We start from the raw sequence: 11,655 nt of genomic DNA, 5'->3' as shown, positions 1-11,655 counted from the left end.
CATTTGTGACTTCAATAAACTGTTTTCTTTTCTTGCACCAAAACCAGTTGTCTGCTGCACTTTATCACAACCCCCAAATAAGCCCAAGGTCTAGAACCCAGGGAGTGGGAGCGATTCGGACCACTCAGAAGTCAGAGGTGAAGCTAACACACACACCACCACCCCCTACACGTTATTAAAGAAAATAAAAATATATGCAGAGAATTTTTATAATGTTTATGCTCAGGTGGCTGCTTGTGTTGCATGGACATTTTTTCCGTTGTAAAAATCTTTGTTTGATATTTTTGAAGTCTTCAGCTCCCTGAAGCAGCTCTCTGCCTTCAGGGAGCCTTCTGTGAGCACTCCCCCCGCCTGCGCTGACTTCAGCGCTCACCCTCGTCCCGCCCCCAACCCAGGCAGAGCTGATCATATCAGCGCGCGCTTCAAGTTGGCTGGCTGTTAATTGGCCAGCCAACGTGAATCCGTGGTCAGGAGCCAATCAGGAGCAGTGGTCCATTCCCCGGCCACTCCCCGGCCTACCGATCGCACCCGCACGCTGACCCAAAAATCCTGCCCTGAGCTTTTATCATTCCTGACGCCATCCCAGTCTCCAACACCGGACAAAAATCTGGCCCTTTATCTTTCTTTTTAACTATCAGATTGGTCACAGATTGCAACTCTTTCGAGTACAATCACAGTTCTTGGTTTCCGGGAGTGGGACATGAACCCACAACCCTCTGATTCAAAGGCGAGGGTGCTATGAACTGAGCCACAGCTGACACCTCTTATGGAACGCTTCACGAATTTGCGTGTCATCCTTGCGCAGGGGCCATGCTAATCTTCTCTGTATCGTTCCAATTTTTTTTTAGTATATGTGCTGCTATCAGATTGGTTCCAGCTTGGTGATTATTTCATGTATTTTCCGCTAAATAGGTGGCTCCAATCTCATGGGTTTAAACCTTTTCTGTGCTAATCCATATAAGGTGGAAAACGAACATAAAGATTTTAATTCATAAGGAAACCAGGTGACTTATAGAAACTGCAATCTAGCCATGGATGTAAGAAAGATGCTGTGAAAAGCACAACTTGTACAATTAATTTCTTCAGGAGAGTATAACAAACTTTTGCTGCGTTTGTGAATTCCTAGATGTCAGTAAAGACATTTATAAGCAAAACATTGGATCTGACTTACCGTTAAACTGAATCAGGCTGAAAACAACTACATCTAATTGCACTATGGGGAGAATTGATTTACTGTTTTAATTATTTCAAAGATAAATTCAGCTGAGAAGGTGATAAGAATTTCAATTTTTGCCAATGGAGATCCTCTTTGCTTCAATTCATTGGAAAATTGGCTATTTGTACGTTGTCTAAACACATTGGAATTGTTGATGGAATGTAAACTTGTGCAGCTGGGAAATTGCAATAGTTCCAAACTTTTTTACAAATTCATTCATGGCATGTGAGCATCACCCGCTCGACCAATATTTATTGCCCATCCCTAAATGCCCTTGAGAAGGTGGTGGTGAGCCACCTCGCTGAACCATTGCAGTCCATTTGGTGTAGGTACACCCACAGTGCTGTTCCAAAGGTAGTTCCAGGATTTTGACCCAGCAACAGTGAAGGAACGGCGACATAGTTCCAAGCCTGGATGGTATGCGGTTTGGAGGGGAATTTGCAGGTGGTGGCTTGGAAAGCAACTTGCAGGTGGCTTTTGTTCACATGCATCTGCTGCCCTTGTCCTTCTAGGTAGTAGAGACTGTGGGTTTACAGGTGTTGTCGAGGAAGCCTTGGTAAATTGCTGCAGTGCATTTTGTATGCAGTACACAACGTTTCCACTGTGCACAGTGGTGGAAGGAGTGAATGTTGAAAGTGGTAGATGGGGTGCCAATCCAGTGGGCTGCTTTGCTCTGGATGGTGTTGAGCTTCTTGAGCGTTGTTGGAGCTGCACTCATCCAGGCAAGTGGAGAGTATTCCATCACACTCCTGACTTGTGCCTCGTAGATGGTGGACAGGTTTTGGGGAGTCAGGAGGTGAGTTACTCGCCGCAGGATTCCTAGCCTCTGACCTGCTCTTGGAGCCACAGTATTTATATGGCTAGTCCAGTTCAGTTTCTGATCAATGGTATCCCCCAGGATGTTGATAGTGAGGGATTTGGTGATGGTAATGCTATTGAATGTCTAGGGGAGATGGTTAGATTCTCTATTATTGGAGAGAGTCACTTGTGTGGCACGAATGTTCCTTCTCACTTATCAGCCCAAGCCTGAAGATGGTCCAAGATTTGCTGCATATGGACACGGATTGCTTCAGTATCTGTCATGAATGGTACTGAGCATTGTGCAATCATCAGTGAATATCTATAATTGTGACCTTCTAATGGAGGGAAGGTCATGAAGAAACATGAAGAATCTGCTTACATTGTAAATGATTCCATTGCCTCTGGCACCCTTCTCCAAAAAAACAACACTCTTGCCCCTTTAATCTTTGCTGATTTCATCCCCATGTCCAATCTCCTTTTCATTCCTTAGGTCCTCAATTGCATTATTGTCTTCCATCTCGCCTGTAACTCTGCTCAAATGTCTCCAGCACAGTTTCTGCCCTTCAAAGGGCACTGAAAGGGTTGTAACCAAATGTATGAATGGCATTGTGTATGACACTTTCTTGTGAACATGGTCCATTATCCCTTTTGTCCTCCTCAAGTTCTAAATAATGGACGGAATAGTCTGTGCCCGCTGGCATCAGGCGTGCTCAGCGGTGTGAGCGGGCAACGTGGCGAAACAGCCAAAAATCGGTTTCACAACGTCATGAAACCAGTTTGCGATCATCTGCTTAGCCCGTCAATGGCAGCCTGCGTTTCCCGCTATCGGACATCGGGAACCTCATTGTAATGTATCTGCATATCATTATAAGGCCAGCCCACCAAAATCATCCCCCCTGCTGGATGGTCCGCCCATGTCGGTGTGATTGCGTGCTGACGTGTTTCACAACAGCATATAGAAGGTGTGCGCTTGGCGGGCTGCACTATGAGGGGAACTCAGAGGTGAGTGCACAATAACGTGGCATAGCACTCACCCATGTTGGTTGTTGGACTTCAAGATTGAGGCGTATTGGAGGTGTGGGGGCAAAGGCTGCCTTGCGGTTGAGGTGACTTGGGGGTGGGGCAGGGCTGCCCAGGGTTAAAGTTAGTGCACAAGCACGTTCAGGGTGTAGGGAGGGAAGCAGCCACGCATTAGGGAAACCTTACATAAATGGACCATTCCTCCACAGCTGAGGCAGTTCATGCGCAGCCACATTGAGATGCATGGAGTTGGGGCTTAAGCTTATCTGCCCACTCAAACAACATGGAGGCATGAAAGTGCCACCATGTGCTCCAGAGCTTTTTACCCCTTGGGCACGGACTGCAAACTAATGAGTGTTTTAGTCGGCTGCAGAACAGTTGGATGACTGGGCACGTTGTACAATCTTCTTGCTAAAGCTGGCCATGGAGCAGTCACTGGTGGAGGTGCTCACAGCCCTTTGCAGTGTCATCATTCTGGTTTGGACCAGTTTCCCCCTTGGTTCAAGCTAACAGCCTTGCAGTGTGGGTTAAGAGAATGCCTGTGCCTGAGCTGAGAGCACAGCATGCAACCCAATGGGCAAAGCTGCTACCAATTGGTCAGGTGGAGTGGGGCGGTGGAGAGTGGAGTTTCGGGCACCCATGCAGCGCACTTAACTTGGCCATCTAAGTGGTGGCCAGCATTCTCTGGGATGCATTAAGGGGCCTTCAGATTTAAGGAAAAGAGGTTCTTAGTACAACTAAGCTAACCCATGCATCGCCCTCTTTCATCCTGCTGGAGCATGGACCCTGGTGAACCAGCTGTGTGCCTTGTGGCATACAGAGAGCAGGGACGACGTAGAAGAGAGTGACAGAGGCACCTGACTGTGTAGAGGGAGGAGCAGCACCCTCAGGAAGAAGGGATGGCTGAGGCTTCCGAACACACCACTGAAGAGGCACAGCTAGCTGTCATTGGTTGGCGCCTAGCGAGACCCAGGGCCTATGGTTGCAGCCTTTCATTCTAGCAGATGATCGACAACTAGTGTTGCCGAAGACTGCACATGTCGAGGGAACTGGTCGGTCACATCTGCCAGCTCCTGCAGGATTTGGCGCCACAGAGAAATGGAGGGCATCCACTGCCAGTGACCATGAAAGTGACCGCAGCACTCAACTTGTACACCAGTGGCTCATTTAGGGGCTCCACAGGTGTCATCTGTGGGATATCACAAACCACCAACCACAAATGCATCCATAAGTTCATGGATACCATCTTCGTGAGGGCACATAACTTTGAGCATTTTGCCCAGGTCCAGGACAGCCAGGATGCAAGAGCGATTGGATTTGCCCAGATCTCGTATTTCCCACAAGTGCAGGGTGCAATCGACTGCACTTACGTGGCACTCAGATCTCCATTGCAACAAGGGGTCAACTATGTCAACCGCGAGAGCTTCCATTCGTTGAATCTGCAGCTGTGTGTGACCATGACAAATGCATCATGCAGGTCTGTGCATGGTTTCCAGGGAGTGTCCATGACTCCTACATTCTCCGTCAGTCACAGATCCCTGACATCTTCCATAGTCCATAGAGGCTGCAAGAATGGCTGCTCGGGGACAAGGGCTACCCACAGAGGACGTGACTGATGACACCCATGCGGTGGCCTCAGACTGCAGCAGAGTGATGCCATAATGAGGCTCATGCTGCAGCTCGTAACTTGGTGGAGCGGACCATTGGGATACTGAAAATGAGGTTTCAGTGCCTGGACTGGTCTGGTTGAGCCCTGCACTGTCACCCACAGAGGGTGCCATGCATAGTCATCATCTGTTGTGTCCTTTACAACCTGGTGCTACAATGGGGAGAGGAGTTGGCTGAGGAGGAGATGCAGAAGCTGGTAGTCTCCTCCGATTAGGAGGACATTGACGGTGATAAGGGTGAGGAGGTCCTCGAAGGCGATGATGAGGCAATGAGGCCCTTGCACTGACCAGACGAGGCAGACTTGGGAGGCCCTCATAGCTGCTAGATTTGTGGAGAATGATGACGACATGCAGTGAGGAGACATATAGAACCTCACATTGCATCTGTGAATGTTTGACTCCAGTCTGGCTTATGGCAGCGCCATATCCTCTGTGAGAATGCTCCCATCATGGAAACGTAGTGGAGGCCCTAATAGTCACTCAATTGCAGGAGGATGATAATGACATGCAGTGAGGACACCCCATCGATCTTCACATAGCCTCTGAGAATGTCTGACTCCTGTCTTGCTGAGGGCAGCTCGCTTGTGCTCTGTGATCAGGGCCATATCATCGAGACGCAGTGTACATATGTGGACACCACTTCATTAGAGAGCAGGTGGATGGAATCTTCCAACTCACATGCCACTGTTGAGGGCTTCCAACACCTCTGCCTGATGTCACTCAGCCTCTGGCTGACTCTCCATCACGAGTTGAAAAGCTAATTCCATCTGACTCGGACCTCGCAGATGCCTCTTCCCCAGCAGTCCTCCCTGTGCTGGGGAGCTTGGCTGAACCTACCTCCTCCTGCTGCGGACACGTGTCACTGCAGTGACCTCCAGATTGTGATTCCCTTCCTAACCTACCACGAATACCCACTGAGGTATGTGTTCCTGAGTTGGTGGAAGGTGCAGGTATCTGCTGTGATGCCTCTACAGGTGTGCGGCTCTCATCTTCCCTCTCTTCTGGCTCCTTTTTGATCCAGGGGTGATGCTGAGCCCTGAGAGGGAGTCCCCCTGCTCAGTGCTTGGCCTCTCCCTAGAGGCACCTGTAAGTGAAAGAGGAGAGTACAAATGACAGCATCAGCTGCCTCCAACCTGGAGGTACATTTGACTTTCAGGTCTCTATAGAATGGATGGACCCTTACTCGGTGGACGCCCAAGTCCGAGCACCCCATTGCCAACGAAACAGTCCCACTCCACTCCTGTGAGCTCAGATACTGTCTCCACAAACTCGCTGAGAGACCTCAGGTATGGGTGCCCCCCCTATGGGTGCCCCCCCTCCCATCTTCTGACGTTCTCTGCAGTTGTGATTGATCATGTCCTCCACGAAGAGAACAGAACATGGGTTTGAGAGAAGTTGCTTGTTGCATGCATTTGAACATTGTAACTTGGTTCATTTCTCATAATTCCCCTCGTAAGATGGCGCACTTTGGTGTGGCAGGTCATCACTGGTGCAAACTGTGGAGAAGGGTTGTGGACCAGCTCCCTCCAGAGCATTGAGCTCATCCAGGTGCAGGGAGAGGCACCTGAGTTGTGGAGGTTGCTGGTTCCCTGTGTGCCTAAGCCCTTTTCGCCCTCCCTGTGTCCCCCCCACCTCCATGCAGTGCTCTAGGTGTGTTGAAGGGTGAAGGAGGCACAGTGGTCATTCCACTGCAGAGTGGATGCATTGCAGTGGGGCTGTGAGGTATGACTATGTCATTGCCACTGAGACATTGGCATATTGGTCTCCTTGTGGCTTAGGCAACCATCTGATGAGACTTACCCTGGTGGAGCAAAAGAGGTCATTCATCCTCTTTCGGTGTCTCTTATGCACCCCCGGGCACTTATGGCATTTGCCTGTGCTCATGCAAGGTTGGACTCCCTGCTCGGCCTCCTCTTCCCATTAGCGGGGAACAGGATATTCCTCCTGAACTCCACATGGTCCAGGAGAACGCGCAAGGAGGTGACACTAAACTTATGCCTTGGCCCCTGAGCTCCTTTTCCAGACATCCCAGTGTTGGTATTGAATGGCTGTCCGGGTGCCTTTTCAAAATGGTGCCTGGATATGACGGTGGGGCACACGCCATCCAGCCCGCCCCACCTCGGAAGACATTGCAAAACCCCCGGCTGCTTAATTAATGAGGCCAGGGACAGAAAATGCTGCAGGACCTCCCGTTGGCCTCTGCGGCGGGAATTAATCTCCGTCCCTGCCCCTGCCATGGGACTTAGTCCTGGATGGGAGAATTCAGCCCAGAAAGCTATACAAAGGCTGGGATTTTCCAGCCCATTCATGGTAGGACCTGCTACAGGAGATTCAGCGAAGCAGCCAAAAGTCCATTGACTTTGGTCGGGACCAGGTGATCTGGGTGGAAGGCAGGGCCGGAAAATCCCACCCCTTGGTGGCCTGAACTGAGGGGCTGCTGCACTGCCCCACACCCCCAACCTCCACCTTCCGGCCCTCCATCTGTCAAAGCATCAAATCATAAGAGACTTAATTTGAACATTCCAGTGGTTAGTACCACCATGGCCCTGGTAGCTATGAAAGCCTCATTTAATGCTTTTTCAGCTCTTGTTCATCAGGGAATAATCCTCATCTTCAAGGTTATTATCTGCCCAAGTAATGGTTACTGTAAAATGAAGGGGTTGTGACTGCTATCAGAGTGGCAAGCATTCACGTTTATTATGTGCTTATTGTCATAAACTAACTACACACTAACAACAAAGTTTCCTTCCATTCACAAAAGCTATGGGATTGAGAGTGGGGAAGAGGAAGGGCTGCTGTATTTCCTGCCCTCCAGAGAAATGCACAGGTTTAAAAAAATGCAAGCCTCTTTTATGCTGCTGGGTTCATTTCAGAGGCAAATTGATAAAGGAGTTAGTCTGACAATCAGGCCATCTGTCATTTGCTTTATGCATTGATGCATTTGCTGGTTGTGAACGTTGGCACATTTCCCTTGCTGTGGTTTGGAAGGATCTATTAGCACAGATATTCAAGGATGTGGTGATCTTGACACTGACCCTATCCTCAAATTTATCTGAAGGTCTGATTTGAATAAATGGCATACTTCCATGACACTTTCTCAGCAAAGTGTACATGGTAATCAAAGAGCTCCTCAGATATGTCCAAGGTGGATAGCCTTGGTCTGCAGGAATGGAAACCTAGGTAAGGCTAGGTGTAGCAAGGCTGCCTCAGGTATTCATGTTTCATGTTATCGAAGGTCCTCAATTCTAAAACCAACAAGAGATGAGTATCCCCTCATCTGATGAAAACTGCGGTTGAAGAAACTTAAATTGCAATGTTAGCACATACGTGTGGAAAAGAGAAGGCCAAGGACAAAGAATTAAAATGCAAAAGCAATGCAAACAACAATGACAGCATCTTTATTTATATAGCTCCTTCGATGTAGTAAAACTTGCCAAGGTGCTTTACTAGAGCATTGTGAAGCAAAATCCCAAGCCACATAAGAATATACTAGGGCAGATGGTCAAAACTTGGTCAAAGAGGTAGGTTTTAAGGAGTGTCTTAATGGAAAAAAGAGAGGATTGGAGAGATTTACGGAAGGAATTGCAGAGCAGATGGCATAGCGGAGCAACTAAAATTGGGGATGCTCAAGAGGCCAGAACTAGATGAGTGCAGATATCTTGGATAGTTGTGGGGTTGAAGAAGAGATGTGGGGGTGGCCGGGGGTGGGTGGGTGGGGGGGGGGTGAGACCGTGGAGGGATTTGAAAACAGGGATGAGAGGCGTCACTTCACTGGGAACTAGTATAGGTCAATGAGTACGTGGGTGATAGGTTGATAGGTAACCAGGAATTGGTACAAGTAAGGATGAGGTAGCAGATTTTTCGATGACCTTAAGTTTACAAAGGGTAGAATGTGGGAGACCAGACCAGTAGTGCATTGGCATGGTCAAACATAGCAAGGTGGAAATAGGTGGTCTTACTGATGGTGTGGATATGTGATTGGATACTCATCTCGGCTTTAAAGATGACACCAAGGATGTGAGCAGTCTGGTTTAATTTCAGACAGTTGACAAAGAGAGGGATGGGGTCAGTAGCTAGGGAACAGAGTTTGGAGCAGGGACCAACGACAAGGGGCAGAATTTTTCGCTCATCGGGCGGGCGCATGTCTGACACAAATGAATGTAAAATGACGCGCGATGATGTTGGGCAAGCGTCCCGACGTCATTGCACGCTCGGGCAATATTTCGCTTGGTGGGCATGTGCAGGAGTTGGAGCTGCACCCGCCATTAATTAAGAGGCCAGTTAAGGCCCTTGACAACTCAATTTACAGTAATTTAATGTTGCCCGTGCAATTTTTTGCTCATCGCACGGGCAAAATGGGCAGGCGGGTAGCCCACAATTTGCAAAACCTCATCCATGGGTGGGATAAGAAGGGTCAGCAGTGTTGCCAATGTGAGTAGTGAGGAGTTTTGGAGATAACTTGCTGCTGGTGGCTTATTGGTACTTAGCAGATTGATCTCTGATTGGGGCTTCATTCTTAGCTTTTCCACACATCATTTCAGGACTCATTGGTGTCTTCCAGGCCCCCTGAGGATTTGGACCATGTGGACCCTTCCAGGTATCAGACAGCCTTCCCTTACCCTGGTAATGGGGATTGTGGTCTCCGCTGGAGGCACCTCCGCTGAGGAGGAAGAGAGGGGCAGGAGGCCAAGTGTCCCAATGCAGCTTCCAGGGGAGGGACCAATGGGAGGAGTAGCGCAGGCACAAGGGGCACAGGGCCAGCAGGTAGCCGCAGAAGGGGCCACAGAAGACACCACTATCCTGCTGCCAGGGTTTACAGGAGATGATGCAGCTACCTCAGTATGTCCGACCTGCAATGCCGAAGGAGGCTCCGCCTCTCCAGGGAGACAGTGACCTCCATTTGTCAGATGATTGGGCCTGAGATCAGCTCTGACTGTGTGGGTGGAAACCCCATGCCAGTGGCTCTGAAGGTCACAGTGGGTCTCAACTTCTACACCTCCGGCTCTTTGCAGGGGTCAGTAGGGGATCTTTGTAGAGTGTCCCAATCAGCTGCCAACAGTTGTGTCAAGCTGGTGACAGAAGCTCTGTGCAGGTGGGTATTGACTCTCATTCATTTCCGTGTGGACAAAGCCAGCCAGGCTGAGCCAGCCAGAGGCTTTGCAGCCATTGCTGGCTTCCCCGCGTCCAGGGTGCAATCGACTGCACACATGTGGCCATCAAGGCGCCAGCGGGTCAGCCGGGTGCCTTCATCAACAGGAAGGGCTTCCACTCCATGTACGTGCATAGTGTGTGATCACAGGATGCTGATTCTGCAAGTCTGTGCAAGGTACTCTGGCAGCTCCCATGATGCTTCTATCCTCAGACACTCTCAGATGTCGAGGCTCTTCAGTGCTCCAGCGTGGCTGGATGGATGGGCTGCTGGGTGACAAGTGTTATCCCTTGAAAAGGTGGCTCATGACACCTCCCCGCCACCCAAGAACAGAGTCAGAGCAGTGGTACAATAGGAGTAATGTCTCCACAAGGGCAGTGGTAGACAGAACCATATGTCTTCTAAAGACGTGCTTCCAATGCCTGGACCATTCAAGGGTGCACAACATTACCCCCCTGAGTGGGTGTCACTGATAGTGGTTGCATGCTGCACTCCCTACAATCTGGCACTGGCAAGGGGGGATCCACTGGAGGAAGAGGATGTTGATGCAGCTGCAAAGGCCACAGGTGAAGAGTCCAGCAGTGAGTCAGAAGAGGAGCCCAGTGAGGAGAACGCTGAGGGCGTGGATCCAGACCTCAGTAACCTCCAGGGAGACAGGGACACTAGGGATGCCTTGATCCAATGCTCCTTCAGCTAAGCTGCCAAATAAGAACTACCACCTCATGCCAGGGCTGCCACCTCCATCCTGGATCACCGAAATGACCCTTTTCTTGGCCCCAAGATACACTCAGTGCCTGAGGAATGAAGTTTCGAGCCACCCATGTCCAACATTACATAATGGCCTACCCTACACCTACAAAACAAATGAAGCATACTCAGGCCAATAACACAAAAGCAAATGTAACTTAATGTTGGTATTGAACGGAACAATATCCGGTGTTGGTGGTCACACGATTAAAAAATGAAAGACAAAATGGGGGAACAAAAGATCACCCGTGACCAGTCCCTCTCGTCCTTAAGGTGCTTTAAACTTACATTTGCGGATGCTATGTCTTGGTGTTCCCCCCTCACTGGCACCGGCATTGGAGACAGCCCACTGACTCTGGTGTCTTGTTGGCCTTGATGACCTTGGCGGTCGTCCTCTGGCCAGCAGAGTCTTTGCTGGCCCCGTCAGGGAGGGAGCGGCCAGTGCCACAGCTGGCATCTCCCCAGTCGCCGCAGCCTCATCAGATGTGACAGTCACTGATGGAGGGGCGGAGGAGCTGCCACCATCATCCAGAGTACCCTGAGAGGAGCCTACAGAGATGACAAGCAGCTCGTGCACCAATGTGAGGTTGCTGTGATGTCCCTGCTCACCATTAATGCATGGGCACCTAGCTGGGATACTGGGTGCCCCATCAATCTCACACACAGACACTGACCAACTGAGGTCAGTGCCTGTGTGAGGGCTTGCAGGTCTGAACACAAGCCCAGGAACCCTTGACTCTGTTCCTGGAGCAGCCTCTCCATGAGAGTTGCCACTGTCTTCATGGAGGAGGCACTGCGCTTGGCCATGAGGGTCAATGCAGAGTTCACGCTCTGCAGGGATTCTGCCACAATGGCGCGCATAGCTTTTGGATCTCCACCAGATCCTCCTGCACACGCTGCTGGACATACAGCATCTGCTGCCTAATGGATGACCCCAGAGGCCCATCATCAGGCTTCGTCTGAGCATCTTCCTGGTCTCCAGCAGTCCCCTGACTGCTGGCACCCTGGGCACTCTCTGCTTCTGCCTGCACCTCAAGCAAGTGTGAAGTGCCCTT

General features: G+C 50.1%; 1 non-coding gene across 1 annotated transcript; it reads right to left on the bottom strand.

Moving 5' to 3' along the window:
• Positions 1 to 760: 760 nt before the first annotated feature.
• LOC144672005 (U6 spliceosomal RNA) lies at positions 761 to 864 on the bottom strand. Its single transcript, XR_013574050.1, has one exon. It is a non-coding gene; the product is annotated as a U6 spliceosomal RNA (small nuclear RNA).
• Between the last annotated feature and the right edge of the window lie 10,791 nt (positions 865 to 11,655).

Source organism: Cetorhinus maximus, chromosome 2, assembly GCF_964194155.1.
Source record: "Cetorhinus maximus chromosome 2, sCetMax3.hap1.1, whole genome shotgun sequence".
In the NCBI taxonomy this organism is placed as follows: Eukaryota; Metazoa; Chordata; class Chondrichthyes; order Lamniformes; family Cetorhinidae; genus Cetorhinus; species Cetorhinus maximus.
Note: the sequence above shows the minus strand (reverse complement) of the source record. Positions and strands in the feature narration are given on the sequence as shown.